The sequence below is a fragment of the Lutra lutra genome, chromosome 18, assembly GCF_902655055.1.
Source record: "Lutra lutra chromosome 18, mLutLut1.2, whole genome shotgun sequence".
In the NCBI taxonomy this organism is placed as follows: domain Eukaryota; kingdom Metazoa; phylum Chordata; class Mammalia; order Carnivora; family Mustelidae; genus Lutra; species Lutra lutra.
Genome location: NC_062295.1, coordinates 36,933,481 through 36,952,266, shown reverse-complemented (window position 1 = coordinate 36,952,266; position 18,786 = coordinate 36,933,481). Strand labels below are relative to the sequence as shown.

General features: G+C 51.2%; 1 long non-coding RNA gene across 1 annotated transcript in view; it reads left to right on the top strand.

Annotated features, from left to right (window-relative positions):
• The window catches only part of LOC125090149 (uncharacterized), a 32,638-nt gene extending 14,721 nt beyond the window's left edge, over positions 1-17,917 (top strand). Inside the window, exons 3-4 of the long non-coding RNA XR_007124219.1 lie at positions 141-264; positions 17,785-17,917. This is a non-coding gene — a long non-coding RNA (uncharacterized LOC125090149). The remainder of the gene's footprint in view (positions 1-140; positions 265-17,784) is intronic.
• The last annotated feature ends 869 nt before the right edge of the window (positions 17,918-18,786 follow it).

Genomic DNA, 18,786 nt, shown 5'->3' with positions numbered 1-18,786 from the left:
TCCTCAAACGCTTCCCCCTGCTCACCCCAGGACCCCTCTCCTTCTGCTTCTCTAGCAGCAGGCACGGCTCTGAAAGGCAGGCTCTCAAAGCCCTCACTTCCCGCTCAACTCACCCCCCACTCCCATCCTTCTCCTTCTAGACTCACCACCGAAAGCCCTCACCAATCCCGAAGGAAAAGGAGTTGGCAGTCCTGGTGGCCCTCCCACTCCCAGTGTTCCCACATCTTTCTCTACGTTTTCCTGTTTACAGACACAAAAGCGCAGGTGAGGAAAATGGGGTGTTTGTGTGTGAGAGAGTGAGTGGAATGTAGAAGAAATTATCCTGTATCTTTCATTTGGTAACCAAGTAACTTTGGTAACTTGGTAACTTCATTTTTTAATGCTGCGTCTCGATGTTCCATCATGTTAGTACACACAGAGGCACCTAATTATTTTTGGCTGCTGCAAAATAGTCCGTACCACCAGTCACAGCAGTGTAATTAGCTGCTGATCTGTGGACGGACACGTAGACTTTCCATTTTTCACTATAGCAAGTAATTTTGCAATGAATGTTGTTTAAATGCTTCCTCATCTGAAGTGTGGCTGTTTCTTCTGGGTCGATACTGGAAGGAAGTCTCCCATCGTGGCATATCGCATTTATAATTTTAATAGAAACTACCAATTGCACACCCACCCCCACACCTGTTCCAGCACTCCTGCTAGGAACAACCTGTTTCCCTGCACTTTTCCCGACATTCTGCATTATCCAACTTGATGTGCTTGCAAACCTCATGAGGCAAATAGTATTTAATTCCTGTTTTAGTTTGCATGTACCCAATTACCAGCCACATAATGGTTTTTCGATGGGGCTACAGCAGTGGTTCTCAAGCAGAGACTGTCCTGCCCCCGCTCCCAAGGAGAAACTTGGCAATGACTGGAGACATTCTTGGTTATCACCCAGGGGAGCAGAACTCCTGAGGTCAGGTGGTCAGAGCTGGGGACACCACTCCACACCCTGCTGTGCACAGGGCAGCCGCACAAGGAAGGCCAACAGTGCCCGAGCTGGGTATCTTTTGTCGAGAACGCCCACCCAAACGATGTGTTTTATAAAACCTTGTGGGGCAACTGTGCCACGACAGAGAGAGAGATTGTCCAAAACAGCTCATGTGGTTTTTATAGAAATGATGATAATGAGACATTTCCCAGCCAAACCTCATCTCCTTCCCTAAGTATTGGAGCAGTGCCTTCTAGAATAAATACACAAGACTTACAGGTGGGCAGGACCTCCCAGCCCTGGCAATTAGTCATATGGCCGCACCTTACTTCTCTCCGCCTTCAGGTGATGGGGAATCAGATCAGTAGTAGGTTTGATGGTTTTTTGAGTCACTCCCTGATGTGATTCCTCTGTCCCTCCCTGTCCCCCTCCGACCCTCAGGACCGGGCAGACTTCCCCACATGAACTAGGCCAACATCTCTCCCTCTATGTGCCTTACCTTTGTTTTGTAGGCAGGTCTTTGAAAACGCCGATTAAATTATTCAACATTTTCTGCTACATAATGAAAATTTATTCCCTCAACTTTCCAAAGTCATTTTTGGAGTAAGAATTAACTGTTGAGGAAATAAATATTTATGCATATGATGCCTGACCTCTGGCCCTCTACAAATTATGAAGGAAAATTCTGCACCAATGCGACAAAAATGAACCTGAAAAACAAATTTCACTGCATAAAAATCCCTAGGATTAACGTCAGTGGGCTGAGAGCTGGAAAGGGCCCATCTCCCTCGGTTTTCTTTAATAGAATTTCGCAAATAATCAAAAGAACAAACATTAAGAAAAGAACAGTAAGGAGCCAAAATATTTGTTCTTTAGTAAGCTTTTATTAAAAGGGCCGTACATATGCCAAAACCCATCTTGCAGAGATGGTCTGCTAAACTAAGATGGTCTCCAAAAATTTAACATGGTTTCAGTCTTTTGCTCCCGTTTCATGCATGCGAGAATGTCAGTAGAGGGAACAGGAGGGCTGGACGTGGGGTTACCCAGATGACGCTGTGTTGTGTGGCTTCACGACGCTGGGCTGTCGTCAGTTCACGATGCGGAGCCTCCAGCTGATGCTGAGAGACCATCAGTGCTCCTTTAGAAATGGACATGACTGGGGCGCCTGGGTGGCTCAATGGGTTAAAGCCTCTGCCTTCGGCTAAGGTCATGATCCCAGGGTCCTGGGATCGAGCCCCACATCGGGCTCTCTGCTCTGCAGGGGAGCCTGCTTCCTCCTCTCTCTCTGCCTGCCTCTCTGCCTACTTGTGATCTCTCTCTGTCAAGTAAATAAACTAAATCCTTTAAAAAAAAAAAAAGAAAGAAAGAAAGAAAGAGAAAATGGACGCGGAGGAAGCAGCTTTCCAAAGTCTGGTCTCACACGTGCATGAATTTACAGTTGCTAAATTCTATGCAACCTTGAGGAATCTTCCTGAATGTCTTGAATATTCCTTCCTTGTTGATGCAACAGATGTTTTAAGTGCCCTGGGTTAGACCAAACCACAAGTGTGAATTCTTTACTCCCATGTAGTCGTGTAGGCACGTCCTTGTCATGGCTCCGTGGCAGGCAGAGGGTCTCCCCACAACATGACACAGGGCTTGGTTGTACGTCATGTCTTGGCCAATGCAGTGAGTTACAAAGGCTCAAAATATGCTTGTCCAGTCGGACTTGCCCTCTTACCCTTAGGCCATCCCCGTGTGAAGAACGTGCCTCAGGGGTTCCTGCAGAATGAGAGACACCCAGAGCAGACCCGAACTGAGCGCCTGCTGGGAACCAAGCAGAGCCAGAACTAGACTGGATCTAGTCCCAGCCAACCAGCAGACACGTGGGCCAGAAATAAATGCTCGTTACTCAATGCCAGTGGGTTTGGGGGCGATTGGTTATGCAACGTGATTGTGACCGTAGCTGACCAATGCACACGTATAGTCTTCCCAAACTCGGGGTGCGGATTGTAAAAGTTTAATAAACGAAGTTCCCAATGTTTGAGAAGCTCACAGTCGAATGAGGGAGAAGACTTGGTCCCAGATGCACAACGCGGGTAGATGCTATTCCAGATGTAGGAGCCACAGAGACCCAGAGACGGGGTGGAGAGCTCCGCTCCTGCTGGGAGACTAGAGAGCCCTTCCCAGCGCAGTGACTCAGACTAAGAGCCCACAGGCAGGTCAGGAAGGAGAGGGCCTTTCAAGCAGAAAGGAAGCGTGTGTGGCCTCCATGAATCTGCCACCGTTCAGTCGGACTGGAGCCTGGGATGTTGGGGGAAAGATTACTGGGAATGGAGTTAAAATGGGGGGGGGGGGCGGTGTCACACCACCCTGCCCCCCATTGCAACCAGAGCATCCTTCGCCGCCACAGTCCCTGCAGGAAAACCTGGAAATGATTACGGAGAGACTTCGAGGCGGTGGAAGAAACGTTTGACCTGAAGTCCGTACCAGAAATGAAATCACAACCTCAAATGCTGGAACCTCCCCATGAGGCCCGCTCGCTAGGCTCTGGCTGCTGGAGACAGACCCAGGATCTCAGAAACAGCATCACCCAGACGGACAGGATCTGAAAGTCAACCAAGAATTGGAAAGAAAAAAAAAAGCCCAGAAGGGTGAAGATCTCATAAGTGGCCTGAGCTCTCCCAAGCAGGAAAAAAAGAAATGACAACATGTCCGTTGTCTAAAATGTGAGCTTCTGCCCTCGGGGCCAGACTCCCACTCCCCTGTCTCGCTCACAGCAGCGGCTCCTGACGGGCCCCACGGGGCCGGGGGCAGGGCTCAGAGGCAAGGGCTTCCAGCCACTCCAAGTCACAGCAGCCACCTGGGGAATTTTAACCATTTCACGTTTTCTTCTTGGTGTGTCTTTTGGGGTTCGGCAGAGCCGCCCTGAGTGGGATGGGATAGAGGTTTATTACAGGCGCTGGACCTTGCGTGCTTGGGGGTCAGCTGGGGAGATGAACAGAGGGAGGGAGCTGCTGGGAGAGCAAAGAAAAGTCACTCGGTGGTCCCACCAAAACACAAAGCGGGCACAAGGCTCCTCGGGGGAAATCCAGGAAGTCACCGCCAAGCCGCAGCTCCAGGGGGCTGCGCTGGGCAGGCTGTGGCGAGGATGGGGGCCACGAGCCTTTGGTGGCTGCTTTGACTCCGGACCCACGGCCAGGAGTCTGCCTATGGTGGGAGTGAGGGTCTGTCACCTGGAGCCCCAGGCAGTGACGGCAGTGACAGCCAGGACAAAGAGCGGCTCGTGCCTGAGTCACTGGAAGCTTTTGGTGCAGCGGCCGGATGGTTCGAGTCAAGCTGGCTTCTCACAAAAATCCAGGGGTACAGCTCATCCCGGTCTAGGGGTTCAGCGGCGTCCTCAGGCCTGCCCCAGTCCCCTCGCTATGCTCCGCTGTCACCACGTTGTCTTCTCTGGTGGTTGGGAATGTCTTGGCAAATAGTAAGACATACGACTGACCGTGGCCACACGTCTCAGGAAGAGCCGTGAAGGAGGCCCTGGCTGGGCAGTAGCCACGGGAGCCAAGACCAGCCCCGGAGACAGAAGTCCCCCCCGGGAAGTGCAGGGTGAACGAGAGGAAATGGGGCGAAACAGGAATTACAAGTAGAAGGGAGGCTTGCACTCGTGTGAAACCACAGGCCAAACGGAAAGAAACAATATTAATATATCTAAAGTGATTTAACATCCATGAAACAAGAACCAGTTAGAATTTGTCACAGAAGGACTAACTCCCAGAAAGAGCAGTGGCAGTGGCGGAGAGCAGAGAGGGACTCCGCCGGACCCCTGCTGGGGACGTGGAAGCCGAGACCCTCCCATGTCCCCCTGCCCTGTCCGTGTCTGCCAGTGCGTGCAGACATACCATGAGCTTGGCTCTGGGGGTCGCGGGCAGATTTTAGCAGGAAGGCAAATTCCTAAAGACAGAATCTGCAAATGATGAGAGCAGCCGAACGCACGAGCAGTGTCACGAGGTCGAGCAGTGTCACAAGGTCGGTGTTTTCGGGGATCAGGAGTAGTGCTCACCCCTCCCGGTCACCCTTGAGATCCAGCCAGTGATCAGAGGTTGCTGGTTAAGGGGGCACTTGTGTCCGTGTAAATCAGTGACCCCTGCCGGGAAACGACAGAGGAGTGCATCCCTGTGGCTGCGGGTCAGGCCGTCACGGTGGTCAGTGCCCCTTGGCTTCAGGCTGTCCTATAGCATCAGTCGTGCTCTGGCCCCCTAAAATGTGTTCGGGACTTCAAACAAAGTAAGTGATGTTTGTGGAAGGAATTTGAGCTATAACTGCGTTGAGAAACAGTAGAGCCCACAGAGCACACTCCGAGCCAGGCTCTGGATGAGAAATTCTCTCCTTCAGGCCCCGTTTTACCCACTCACACCTCTGAGATCCTGGCCTGTTCTCTGCAAAGGGCTATGATTCCGTCAAAGCCCGGATGCCTGATCGGGGCATCACAGAATGTTCCGGGCACTGGAGTTGGTGGCAGCACAGCTGACCCTCCCCATTTATGGACTCGGCATTCAGGGATCCGTGTGCTGGCTAAGAGTGACTTGAAACCCCCTATCAGCGCCCACAGCACCTCTGGGCTCGCCCAGGAACCCACACAGGCCAGCAACACCACAGGGTGCCTGTCAGACCTCCAGGGTCACTGGGACCAAGCACCGCACACGGGCGCCCACAGAACCGACATGTGTTGCCTCGCAGTCTTAAAGCTGCAAGTCTGAGGTCAGGATGTCACAGGGTCAACCCCTCCTCGCCTTGCAGACCCACCCTCCCACCGGTCCTTGTATGGCCCTTCCTCTGCCCACAAGAGCGGTCTCCCTGCGTCCAGTCTCCCCTGAGGACACCAGTCAGACTGGATGGAGGCCCATCCCAGTGACCTCAGTTTACCTCAGTCGCCTCCATAAAGGCCTGTCTCCCACACAGTCACTTCCTGGGGTGCTCAAAGTTAGGACATTGGTGCGTGAATCAGCAGAGGGGACGTGGCCCGGCCCTCACGGTCACACGGCGCACACGTTTCCAGCTGAGGTGGAACAGGGCGGAACAAGGCCAGGCTCTGCCTGCTCGTGGAAGCTCCCTCTGTAAGCAAGTGCCCTTTTCACGGACACTGAACAATGTACCCAATTCACATGTTTGTGCTTTCTGTTGCGAATTTTGCTGTTATAACGGCCCTCAGGCGTGGCACTGAGGTGCTGGCTCATGTTTCCCAGCTCAGGAGACTGCCACGCGCCTTATGGACAAAATGCGGGTATGTGAGGTGAGCCTTGTTCGGACCTGCATCCCGATGCCATCGTCTTGAGGTCAAAGTTAACCAACCAACAGTGCGCCCTAAGGTGACCGCAGACACCAGCACACATAGCACAAAGTAACTGTTGACCGCCTGATGAAAATCAGACCGGGGGCTTCAGGAGCTTGACCTTGTGCTTCCCCAGGAAAAAATCCAGAATTTGCTAATTCAGGGCTCCTGGTAATTTCATGGGACACAACTCTGAGTAACTTAGAACCCACGGAAGCCTGATGCCCGTTTAGGCCAAAGGAGGCGCGTTGAACTGCCTTTCGGCTTAACTTACTTCGTTCACTGCCCACCCCCACACCCACCGCCCCCAAAGGAATCTCACCCCATGTGGCCCGACCGTCCAGGTGTTTTCATAACCTCCTTTACGGAGGTTGCAAAGCCTTCCCTAAAATCGGAATGGCACGGTTTGTTCCTTTAGGAGAGGGAGCACTCAGCGAAGAAAAACGCTGATTATAGTTATCTGGGTAACCCTTCCCTGAGCTCATTCTGTTTACGCGTCAACGTGGCATTCAGATTCGAACCTTCTGTGTTTACGTATTGTTTCTTCCATGAGAAGAAATAGAAAGCTCGTGATGTGATCAAGAAGAAAGGGAGGGGGGAAGCGAGGGGCGGGGAAGGGACTCCACAAGCCCAAGCCCCCTGTGGCTGAAGCGGCCCTGAGTCAGGCTGTGTCAGGGGCAGAGCACCTTTGCCTCCAAGCACCCCTGGCCAATGTCCGTGAAGGAAAGAGCTAACCCTCACCCACGACGCCTCAGTGGGTCAGGACAGCGACCCAGAGAGCAGGTTACTGTCGCTGTCTTAGGTTGGGTCATCCATAAAGCAAAGCCTGAGACAAAGATTTGGGTGCAAAGATTCTATCTCACGGTGGTCACACCGAGCAGCATAGCCAGGACGTGGGGAAGGAGACCGAGGAGGAGGACGGATCCCCCACTGGGTGTGTGGATGTGAAGGCTCTCGCCATGAGAACTCTCGCAGAGGCTGCGCACAACAGCCCGAAGCTGGGGTGTTCACCAAGCACCCCCTTTCTATACTGGCCGAGGGTCTCTCCTGGGACATTAACGTGCTTGGGCCCGGGGCCCTCCTGTGGCTCAAGAGGGAGGACTCAGGTGGGGGACACAGGGAGCTTCGAGTGAGAGTATAAGACTCACCTGCGGGGACCCCCGGTAGGACCAGGGGGATGTGGGTGGGGCACTGGTGTTAAAGTCTCCGTTTTATGGGTGAAAAATGGGAAGCACAGTGTTCACGGTTACCCAGCGCTAACCGAGAGCGAGGGTGTAGTGGTTATCACTTGCTGTGTAACCAATTAAAGAGGACTTCTCCGAAGCTGGAAGGAAGGCAGGCATCCCCTCCAAGCTCAGATCCTGGAACTTTCCAGAAGATTCTCTCCTCCTTGTCCACCTGGTGGAGGATGTGGGTTGCAGAACGCTCCCCGGCATCTGAACGTCAGCTCTCTTTCCTACTGCCTGCCCACCCCCATTCAGATGTTATTTCCTCCAGGGTGACATGAAGTTTGGGGATGCTGACTCCACAATATTTATACCAAATTTCTCTACCTTCCATCTAGACTCTAATTCTTTAAAACTTGAAATTCCATGATTTGGTTTGATATTCCAGTTTCCCTCAGGCTGGGAGCCACCGGGGAGGTCATCACCTTACAAGTGACAATGTTCAGGGACTAAGAGAGGAGGAACATGGTCACTTCTCCACACAGTCATCCCTAAGCACGAGACCTCATTTACCCCTTACCAGCTACCATCCTTATTCTACAGATACAGAAACAGATTCCAGGAGAGGTAGAGTGACTGGCCCAAGGTAGTGACACTACAGGTAGTGTAGTGTCGGAGTCCAAAATCTGTGACCTTCCTCTTGGTGTCACTTGGATATTTCCTGAAAAAGACCAAAGAATCGTTCTCCCAGGGAACTGGGTTTTTCCTACAGCCTGGGGCTCCAATTACAACACAGAATCCGACCAGAAGGTGAGCATTTGAAAGCCAGACTGTCCTGGGAAACCCAGGCGTGTGGGTGCCACGCTGGTCGTTACCAATCCCAACACAGTAGCAGGTCTTGAAATACCCACATTATTAAATGCGCGTTTCCTTCACTTCCTGTGTTTTTAAGCATGCTGTAATTCTGTCGGCGGTGACGGCTCTTAGAGGGCAAAGCTTCAGTAATTCTGACCGAAGTGGGCCCCGGAGTACCCGTGATGCTCCTTGTGGATCTGTATCCTCTTTCCCACCTAATCTGTTTTATTCAAGTATTCTCCACTCTCTATGCCATGAACTACTTTTCTGCACCAACTCCAGTTTCCCACAGGTCTTGGTAAAATGTTGCGTAAGCAAACGTAGTACATCCAGCAAACGTCCGACCAGTGAACGGACCAATCAGTTCAGTCAGTTTTCTGGACCGACATGCCTCAGAGGAATGCGGCGGGTCCCAGGGCGAGACTCCGCATGTGAAGGGGCATTCTCGGGTGGTTTTCTCTCAATCGGGGACCTCTCCACACTCGTGTAGGTGTTTCCTGTGCAGGGTCTCGGGAGCCCCTGTAACTCGGTGGCGAAGACAAAGCGTGCAAGATAAGGGAATAGAGTGATCGCCCATGCACAGGTGCCGACCAGGCAAGCTGAGGTTAGATCCCCAGCGTGCGGCCATCACCCTTCCTCAGCAGTCACCGATGCCTCAGACAGGGGTCAGGGGTCGACACAGAAAGGGTCTTGATACTGAGGCTTGTATTCGTTTCCTGTGGCTGCTGTAACAAGTCGCTACATGCTGGGCAGCTTTAAAGAAAAACATCTCTCCTGCCCCCGTTCTGGGGTCCAGAAGTCCAAAATTAAATGTCGGTAGGCCCACACTCCCACCAAGCACTCTAGAGGAGAACCCGCCCTTGGTCCCTCCACTCCTGGTGGCTGCTAGTGCTCCTGGACCTGCAGCCACCCCACTCCGGTCTCCGCCTCCACAGCCGCAGCGCTTTCTCCCCTCCTGTCTATGTGTTCCTTGGAAGGACACTGGTCACTGGACTCAGATGCCACCAAGATAACCCAGGATGGTCTCCTCATCTCAGGATCCTTGATTACATCTGCAAAGACCCTTTTCCCAAATAAGGCCACAAGCACAGATTACAGGGATCAGAATGCGGACATATCTTTTGGGGCCACCCTCCAGCCCACGATGCGTCTTCAGTGGTTTCGAGTGGATCTTTCAATAGGGAGCCCACAGTGGGATCCTGCAAGCTCTCCACATGTTAGCTGAGGTTTGGCAGGCACAGTAAGGCAAGGATCGAGAAGTTTTGATAAGTACAGTTGTTTGATAAGCAAATGTTTTGCTGGGTTGAGCTTTCTGTCTTAGAGTGTGTCTGGGAAATACAGCGTTCAGAGAGAAGTTGGTTTTGGAGAAGTTCCTGATGTAAGTTTTACCAAAGCAATACAGTACGGGACCCCGACATGAGATGGGGGTCTCAGCGCCAACCCCACCAAGGAGCAACCCTGCTGGGAATGGCACTGGCCAGGCTTCCTGGAACTATGGCAAGAAAACGGACCGTAGATGAGCCAAGCTAGGAATCAGCTTCAGATCCCAGCTGAACCTGGGAGTGGGATCGCGAGCACAGCTCCCCAATGGACACCAGCCAGAGAATGCACGCGGGGCAAAGCAGCCCCTCTAACTGGAGACCAGCAGGTATGAGGCCAGGGGTGCTCCCTGACGCTCCTCTATCCACAGAGGCCTCTTCGGGAGAGCAGGAACACTGGTAGATTGAATCATGCACCCAGAAGATGGTATTCAGGGTGGCAGAGGCTGCTTGGACGAAGGGGTAGTCTCCCTCCCACCCCTGATTCCAGCCAGGTGGGGCCCTCCTAAGGAAAATCAGACCCAGAGTAGGAAACAAAGAAGCCATGTTTTACGGGCACGTCTGTGTGGGTGAACATTTGAGACCGTGCTGCAGAACTGTGAGCCAGGTGGGATGCAGGGATGGGGAAGTCCCAGAGGAGGGAGCAGCTGGCACTGTCAGAATGACGAACAGGCCGCTGGCAGGTCATCGAGGAAGCTTGCTGCAGAGACCGCTCGAGTCCCGCCTCCGTGGGGTGTGGTGCTCCTCACGCTGGCCGCAGGAACCTGCTGTGTGACCTGCGGCTCCTACACGTCACCTTGGGGGTTCCTTTCTCTTTTTTGGCGGGATCCCGGCCAGGAACAACATACCCAGAGCAGGAAGGAAGGAGACCCGGGCCCAGGCCGCGAGGACAGCAACCGCTGAGGGAGACACGGAGGGGTTCCCGAGGAGGGGACAATGCAGGCCCGGTGGTAGGCGCATCCTGGAAGGGATGTTGCAAGGCCCGTTGTCAGGCTTCAGGGCTGCTGGAAGGTGCCCCCAGAGCATCACCTTCCCCAACCCCCCAGCCGACCGTGGCCGTGGCTGTCTGGGGCGGAGTGCTCCGAAGCAGTATTTACAGGGATGGGACGGGACGTATAAGATTCCCTGAGGGGAGTGATCAGAAAGGAGTCAGCAGTTTCGGGGCCCGGAGGTTCCAGGTTCTACCACAACTTCATTCGTCATCTCTGGTTACTTTGATCTGGGACAGTCCACGGGGGCCCTCACGGTTCCTCCCTAGGTTTGCCAACAGGTGTACTGACGCGGGTCTCCCGGAGTCACTCACTCCCTGCAAACGGGCTCCCCCTTCTGGCAGGTGAAGGGAACACAGCACCTTCGCAGCCCAGCTTTGATTCTGTACCCCCAGACATTCCAGCACCTGCAGGAGAAGTCAGGGACTGATACACCTCATCATACCCGAGGCAGGTGTGGTTTTCCACTGTTCCCAATAGACAGAAGGTACAAACAACCCCAGTGCTCAGGGACAGAGGAATGGAGAGCCAAAACGTGCCCTGTACATTCTATATGTGGTGTTTTATAAACAGCATGTTCCATTTTTCCACACATTTACGCATAAACGGAATATTATTCAGCCTTTAAAGCAGAGACATTCGGGCACCCGCTACAACAGGGACGGACCCTGACATTATGCTTCATGAAATAAGCTGGTCCCAAAACAGGAATCCTGTATGTTTGCACTTCTGTGAGGTCCCGGGAGTCGCGGGTTCCCAGAGACGGAAAACAGAATGGTAGTTGCCGGGAGCTGGGGAGGCGGTGGAGCTCAGAGCAATCCGGACAGTCTCCGTGTGGGGAGACGGAAGTGTTCTGGAGACAGACGGTGGCAGAGGTTGGACAACAGCGTGACTGTGCTCAATGCCACGGAGCCTGCGCTGAAATATGGTTGCAATGGTTAATTGTACGTGCATCTTGCCATGATAGGAACATGACGCGTGGTTATCTGTGAGGAACAGAACTTGGGACAAAGGAGCACTGGGTTTTGATATAAGCCTTGTGATGATATTTGATTTTGTAATTACATGTATGTAATATGTGTATAGATATTTTAATTTAAAAAAATCAAACACAGGGCTCCCGGTTGGTTCAGTGGGTTAAGCATCTGGCTCTTGGTTTTGGTTCAGGTCATGATCTCAGGGTCACGGAATCGAACCCCGAACTGGGCTCTGCCCAATCGGCTGGTCTCTCTCCCTCTGCTCCTCCACTCCCCTCCTCTCTCAATAGATCTATAAGATAGATAAATAATATTTTTTTTAAATCAAGCATAGTAAGTGGTATCTTTTAGTTGGAAGAAGAGGAAACACATATAAGAATATGGAGAAACCAGGGCGCCTGGGTGGCTCAGTGGGTTAAAGCCTCTGCCTTCAGTTCAGGTCATGATCCCAGGGTCCTGGAATCGAGCCCCACATCGGGCTCTCTGCTCAGTGGGGAGCCTGCTTCTCTTTCTGTCTGCCTCTCTGCCTACTTGTGATCTCCGTCTGTCAAATAAATAAATAAAATCTGCTTTAAAAAAATAGAAATTTCCATCTCTACCCCTTGTCTCTTACCTTGCCGGAACGAAAAATACCACATTTCTCTTCCCTGATAGAACTGGCAGGCGGGTGTCTAGGAGGCTCCATCAAGAAGCGTCTGCCTTCAGCTCAGGTCATGATCCCAGGGTCCTGGGATCGAACCCCATGTCACACTCCCTGCTCAGCAGGGAGTCTGCTTCTCCCTCTGACCTTACCCCTGGTCATGAGCTCTCTCTTTCACATGCTCTCTCTCAAATAAATAAAATTTAAAAAAAAAAAAAGAAGAAGAAGAAGGGGCAGAAATGTGGATGCAGTTTGGAAGACTGAATTCTTATATCAGACATCCTTCTCTTGGGTGAAGGGAAGCCTTTTCACATTTTTCAAAGCATGCTCATTATCCTCATCTGACTCGGTATCCCACCTTCATATGATGAGGAAGTGCATCTTATCTTCATTTTTTTTTAATATTTTATTTATTTATTTGACAGACAGAGATCACAAGCAGGCAGAGAGGCAGGCAGAGAGAGAGGAGGAAGCAGGCTCCCTGCCAAGCAGAGAGCCCGATGTGGGGCTTGATCCCAGGACCCTGGGATCATGACCTGAGCCGAAGGCAGAGGCTTTAACCCACTGAGCCACCCAGGTGCCCCATCTTCATTTTTAAAATAAGGAAAGTAGGGGCGTCTGGATGGCTCAGTTAGTTGGGGGTCCGCTTTAGGTTTGGGTCATGGTCCCAGGGTCCTGGGATCAAATCCCGTGTCAGGCTTCCTGCTCGGCAGGGAGTCTGCTTCTCCCTCTCCCTCCGTGTGCGCTCTCTCTCTCAAATAAATACATGAAATTTAAAAAAAAAAACTAAAATTTGAAAAGTAAAGTAAAATAAAATAAAATAAGGAAACTAAAACTCGGGTTAATGACAAATTCCTCACGCAGAAGGCTTCTCAGTGCACACTACAACCGCACGTCAGGAAAGCCAGTGCGCCAAATATCCATGATCCGCGGGAGCCCCGCTGGCTCTAGAAGTCCTTGACAGTTAGCAGAACTGTCCATCATCCATCTTCTGTCAGCGTCGCCTGTCCTCCGTGTGCAGTCTGTGAGCTACCTGTGTGTTTACCTGTCACCTGGAACAGCACCGGCTTACATCCTCTGGCCCAGGACTCCTCACGTCTAACAACACAGCGCTGTGGCCGCTGCACTCGAAGAAGCCCCCTCGGACAGCTCACCGCGTGTACCGAAGCCATCGTCCCGCAGCGTGGGAGACACGTGGGAGCGCCCGGAGTGACCGGCCGTTCCCAGCACACACTGACACCTCTCTTCGGAGGGCAGCGCGTGGGGGACTCCCCGGTGAACGGAAGGAGCTGCTGGAATGCAGCGGGCTCGGACAGGAGAGATTAGACACCGCTAACTCCTTGCGGAGTGGGGCTGGGGGAGAGAATTCAGCAGAGCTGTCCGGGCTTTGGCTACAAAAGGTAGTGACTGCCAGCCCCCATCTGGCGAGGCCAGCGAGAAGCACAGGGACGCAGGAGGAATTCGTCTGGGAAGTGGAGGGTGGGCAGCCCCGTGGCGGGGCTGTTAGAATGCCCCGAACGCGCCACTCTCATAGCGTGGACATCTAGCGCGGAGTAAATCCACGACTAGTTATGTGTCATCTTGTTTGGTAATGCCTGATGGCGGAGACAGAATTGACACACCTTGCTTGTAGACGCTGAGCACCTGCCACGGGAACCCTGGGACCACCCTCCCCCTACGCGCAAACCAGGAAAGGGCACACCCGCTGGAGAAGCTCAGCGTCTGCTTCAGAAGTTCACTGCTGTGGAACTCCGCTCGGGGACAGCGTGTGCAGGTGCATTTACGCGGCCATCTCTGAGGCATGACTTTGCCTTTAGATCCAACGACGGCTCTTCTGAATTCACATTGCTCGCTCCTCCTCCCGAGCTTCAGCACATGGGCACGAGCGTGGAGCAGAAGCTGCTGATGTCCTTGCTTCTTCCTCCGGAGGCTTCCACCAGCAGCCACGGGAGGTCAGCGCTGTGTCAGGGCCAAGAGATGTGTCCGACAGGACTTCAGTTCATCCCAGCTGTAGTTTGATCCTTTTTCCCCATCCCCTTTGAAAATGCATACCACTGAAGATAAAATACCTAAAACTGTGATGAATGCCATGGGAACTCCAGCTAGAAAGTCCAGAGCTGGAGATCGTACCGCGGGGGCTGTGATAACTCAGTGCACTTTCGGGAGAGCCTTCCTAGCAAGGCCAGAACAACATTCCCACCAAACCGTAAGCTCTGTGGGGCAAAGACACATCCGGAACTTGGTTGTGCCACACACATAATTATTTCCAGATACACGGAGATATTCTGCCAGTGCAAACAGAAACTGGGCCTGTCACAATTTGCAGTGTTTTATTTATGCACAGAGTAACTGAAATACAAAAACACTGAAATAAAACTGATGGCAAACCTTTTTAAAAATTCAGCACTTTCCTCGTTTCTCATAGATGCATTTCTAGAACTGTCTGAACCTTTAGAGAAAACTTTTTTTTTTTTTTTAGATTTTATTTATATGAGACAGAGAGAGAGCACGAGCTGGGGAAGGGGGAGAGGGTGAGGGAGAAGCGGACTCCACGCCAAGCAGGGAGTCCGACTTGGGGTTCGATCCGGGGACTCTGGAATCGTGACCTGCGCTGAAGGCAGATGCTTCACTGACCGCACCCCCCAGGCGCCCCCAGAGAAAACTATTTAAAAATCCTGCAATGGTAAGTGACTTGTAAATATATGAATCCTCCAAGTTTTGGGTGCATTTAAAATCAGTTGGAAATATTTAATTAAAGTAATCAAGGATTTCCAGAAGATCTTCGGCACTTGAGGATCTTAGCAAAATGCAATTATTGAAAATAAAGTCAGCAATCAGGAAGGTATTGAATGTGTTCCCACAAAAGCCAGCGTGGAAGTAAACTGAAATCGTGTGCGTTCAAACCATGACAAGACTGCATTTTAAGATTCTAAACTTGGGTCTAGGCTCGCAGGAAGACTCTCTCAATGACGCTCCAATTTTTAACTGCATACATTGCTACTGAGTACGTGTCGTTTCCCCACATCTTTGATCAGCAAAACGCTCAAAAGAATCCTAGAGAAAACTTCCTTCATGAATTTTGATTCATGAAAATATTTGTCAACTGAGAATATTCAGAATGGAAGCAGAAAGACGGGATCTGTAAAAATTTGGACTGAAATGCTTACACATTTTAACACAAAAGTCATAGAATTGACCATGACCTCCGTTCACTGGCATTGCCCTGTGCTCACGGGACCCTCCCCAAATGCACACAAGAGTCAGCTCTTGTCATCGAAAGCGTTAGGAATACCAGAGAAAAATTCACTGAGGGTGTCCAGGATTTCCAATTCATGAACCATAAAAACCATTTTGAAGAAGTCCACAGGCAACCTGGTGAAAAATAAAATAGAACAACATTGAAAATCTTTGCTTTCCAGAAGAATACCAGTGATAACACATTAGGAGAAGATCTGGCTGAAAACAGAAATGTGTGACTAGCTCCCAGAGACACTTCTTCCAATGTGATTCCCCAGTGTCCAGATAAACATGATCTTAAATATATAATATTGTAGATATGCCCTTACATATAAAGAATGTAACTTTGTTTTTCCTTTAATGCACGTAGATTTTCATTATCTTTTTAACATTTATGTTTTGGAAATTGTTTTTGAAAAGTATTATAAAAGTGTTATAATCCCACCAAGATAATGAAACTAATTCGCCAGCCAAAAAATAAATATTTTTTTAAATTATTTTTTTCGTATCACTCTTTCATTTGGGAATTTTCCCAGTTGAGACCAAAAAAAAAAAAAAAAAAAATTACATGCTTTCACCCATCTTATCATCCTTTATCTTCCAGAAGAGACTGAGGCAACATTAAAAGACGTGGGCCATCCCAGCTTTCAGCCTCAGCCAGGCATATGTTGGGAGCTCAAAGCCCTTCTTTAGGCTTTGTCCTGTGTTTAGTTAAAATGCCCAGTTTTAGAGCACCTGGGTGGCTCAGTCTTGCAAGCATCTGCCTTCGGCTCAGGTCATGATCCCGGGGTCCTGGGATGGAGTTTGAGTCGGGCTCCCTGCTCAGCGGGGAGTCTGTCCCTCCCTCTCCCTGTGCCACTCCCCCTACTTGTATGCTCTCTCCCTCTCCCTCTCTCTCTGACAAATAAAGAAATAAAATCTTGGGACACCTGGGTGGCTCAGTTGGTTAAGCAGCTGCCTTCGGCTCAGGTCATGATCCCAGCGTCCTGGGATCGAGTCCCACATCGGGCTCCTTGCTTGGCGGGGAGCCTGCTTCTCCCTCTGCCTCTGCCTGCCATTCTGTCTGCCTGTGCTCGCTCGCTCTCCCTCTCTCTCTGACAAATAAATAAAAATAAAAAAAAAAAGAAATAAAATCTTGTTTAAAATAAAATGACCAGTTTCAAGCTAGAATGACGTCAGTTTGTTAGCTGCTACTGTAAACAAAACCAGGATCTCTGGTTTTGATTTTATTTCGTCCTTAGTAATTTAGCTGACTGGTCATAACTGCCAAGAAGCAAATTACAGATACCGTGTGGAGGACATGCTTTTCGGGGGGCCATCCCACGTTTACTTTGAAAATCAGTCTCCTCCCCCACCCCGGCAGGGACACCCCTCCCCCGCCTGTGGGGTAGGAGGGCCCTAGAGTATGAGGATGAGGGGACGCAAGTGAGCAACAAGGTTCTGTATCAAATATCTGGGTAGAACCACGTACTTTTGTTCGGATGTGAGTCTAGCTTGTGCTACAGTTTCTGAACATCTAAGAACGGAAGAAAGATTTTTGCAATACGAGCTGTAGAAGTGGCACAGAGGCATTTTAGGGAGACAAACCTCTCTCTGGCGTGTCATTAGCAAGTTAGCGGAGCTGACGGCCACAGGGGCTCCTGTCTGGTGACAGATGAGGGCACATCTGGGAGGTCGGAGCCTTCCTCTCCTGGCCAAGGGCTACAGAGAGGAGGGCATGGGGTCAGCTGAGAGAGCCGAGTGAAGCAGAGACAATTAATGCTTCCTGCTCACAGTGGAGCCTGCGGGACATCTGCAAAGGTTTGCTGGAATGTTCCCAGAGACAGCTTGTGGCCAGCCAGGTCGTAGCCTGTGTTTCTTCCAAAGGCCAACCCTAAGACAAGGATGAGGGGCTGGGTCATTTATCTGGAGGGAAATAAAAATAATAGTAATAAACGGTAACTATTAAATAATAACATCTCCTCTCTTACCCACCCCCGAACTCTTTATATCACCTCCAAATAAACAACGGAAAGGAACGCGGCTTGGCACAGGGCTTCAGCCCCGGGACACGTCTCAGAGATGCACAGGACAGGCCTGTAGCCGCTGGCTTCCCCAGCCCCCGAGGGAGGATGGCTCTTGGGGCTGCTAACACCGGGAACTTGCAGCCTTGCTGCATGAAGGAGGGTTGGGTGGCCCCCATCACAGGTGCCTGCAGTTGGAAGCAGGGTCCACGCTCACAGGAACCACCCGTGGTGTCCATCGTGTGGTCAGGACAGCGCATTTGCCCCGTCTCCTCGTGACGGACACTTACATTCTTCCCATCGTTTTGTCTCTGTAGACACTGCCAGGGCGCACCTGCCCGGATGGGTCCCTGCAGACACATGCCAGGCCCTGGAGTGGCTCTCCACTCACCAGCAGGGGGTGGGCAACCCCCAGCACTGGGTATGGTCACCAGAGGCCCTGCAAGGTCATTGGCCGTCCATGACTATTCCTACTGATTCACGTCCTCACCAGTGTTTCCCACTTCATCTCTCCAACCGGTAAGTAAGGCTCTCATTTGCATTTCCATCATCTTTAATGAGGACATGCTTGTTGTCCACTGAACGTTTAAAAAAAAAAACAAAAAACAAAACAAGAGTCTCGTATTGATGCTTGATCCCTTAAGCCCATGTGTGTGGCACGGGAAGGGGCTGGGGTGTGTAGGTGTGTGTGTGGATTCTTTGTGCACCTTGAGGACATCCTCAAGCAAAATTCTTCGAGCCACCTAGGGAAAATGCTTGTGATTATTATTAACGGTGTCTTTTACGGAGATCGTAACAATGACTTGAACCACTAGAACACTAAAGTGTGGTATTGGGAAACAGGACTTTATTTTTATCAGGATGTTATTGTTTGTAGCTTCCCTCTGATCTCTCCCTTGGACAGCTGCCTGCGTGTGTGTTCATTAAACCACGAGTACCCAGGGAGGCTAAACCTTTCCAGTTTGGTGTGGTTCCATGAGATTCTGAACAGCTCCCTTCTCTTTTGACCACAAGCCAAGCTTTTCTGATTCTGTTTAGCTAGCATTCCCTTTTTCCAGCCCCCTACTCTCTGCCTATCAACATACCAGGAGTGTCACCACCTGTCCCCCCCCAAAAAAATCCTTTCTTAGTTTCTCAGTCAGATCCAAGAGCAAGATAAAGGGAAGCAGCTGAACAGGAGGCAGTCCCTGGCAGGTCCCTGCTCAGCTGTCGTCTCATCCTTGGGACAAATTCAAGTCAAGGGCGTGGATGGCGTGGGAGGCACCTGAACCACAGTGTAAATGCATGGGGAGCCACGGATGCCATGGGCTGGGGCTGAC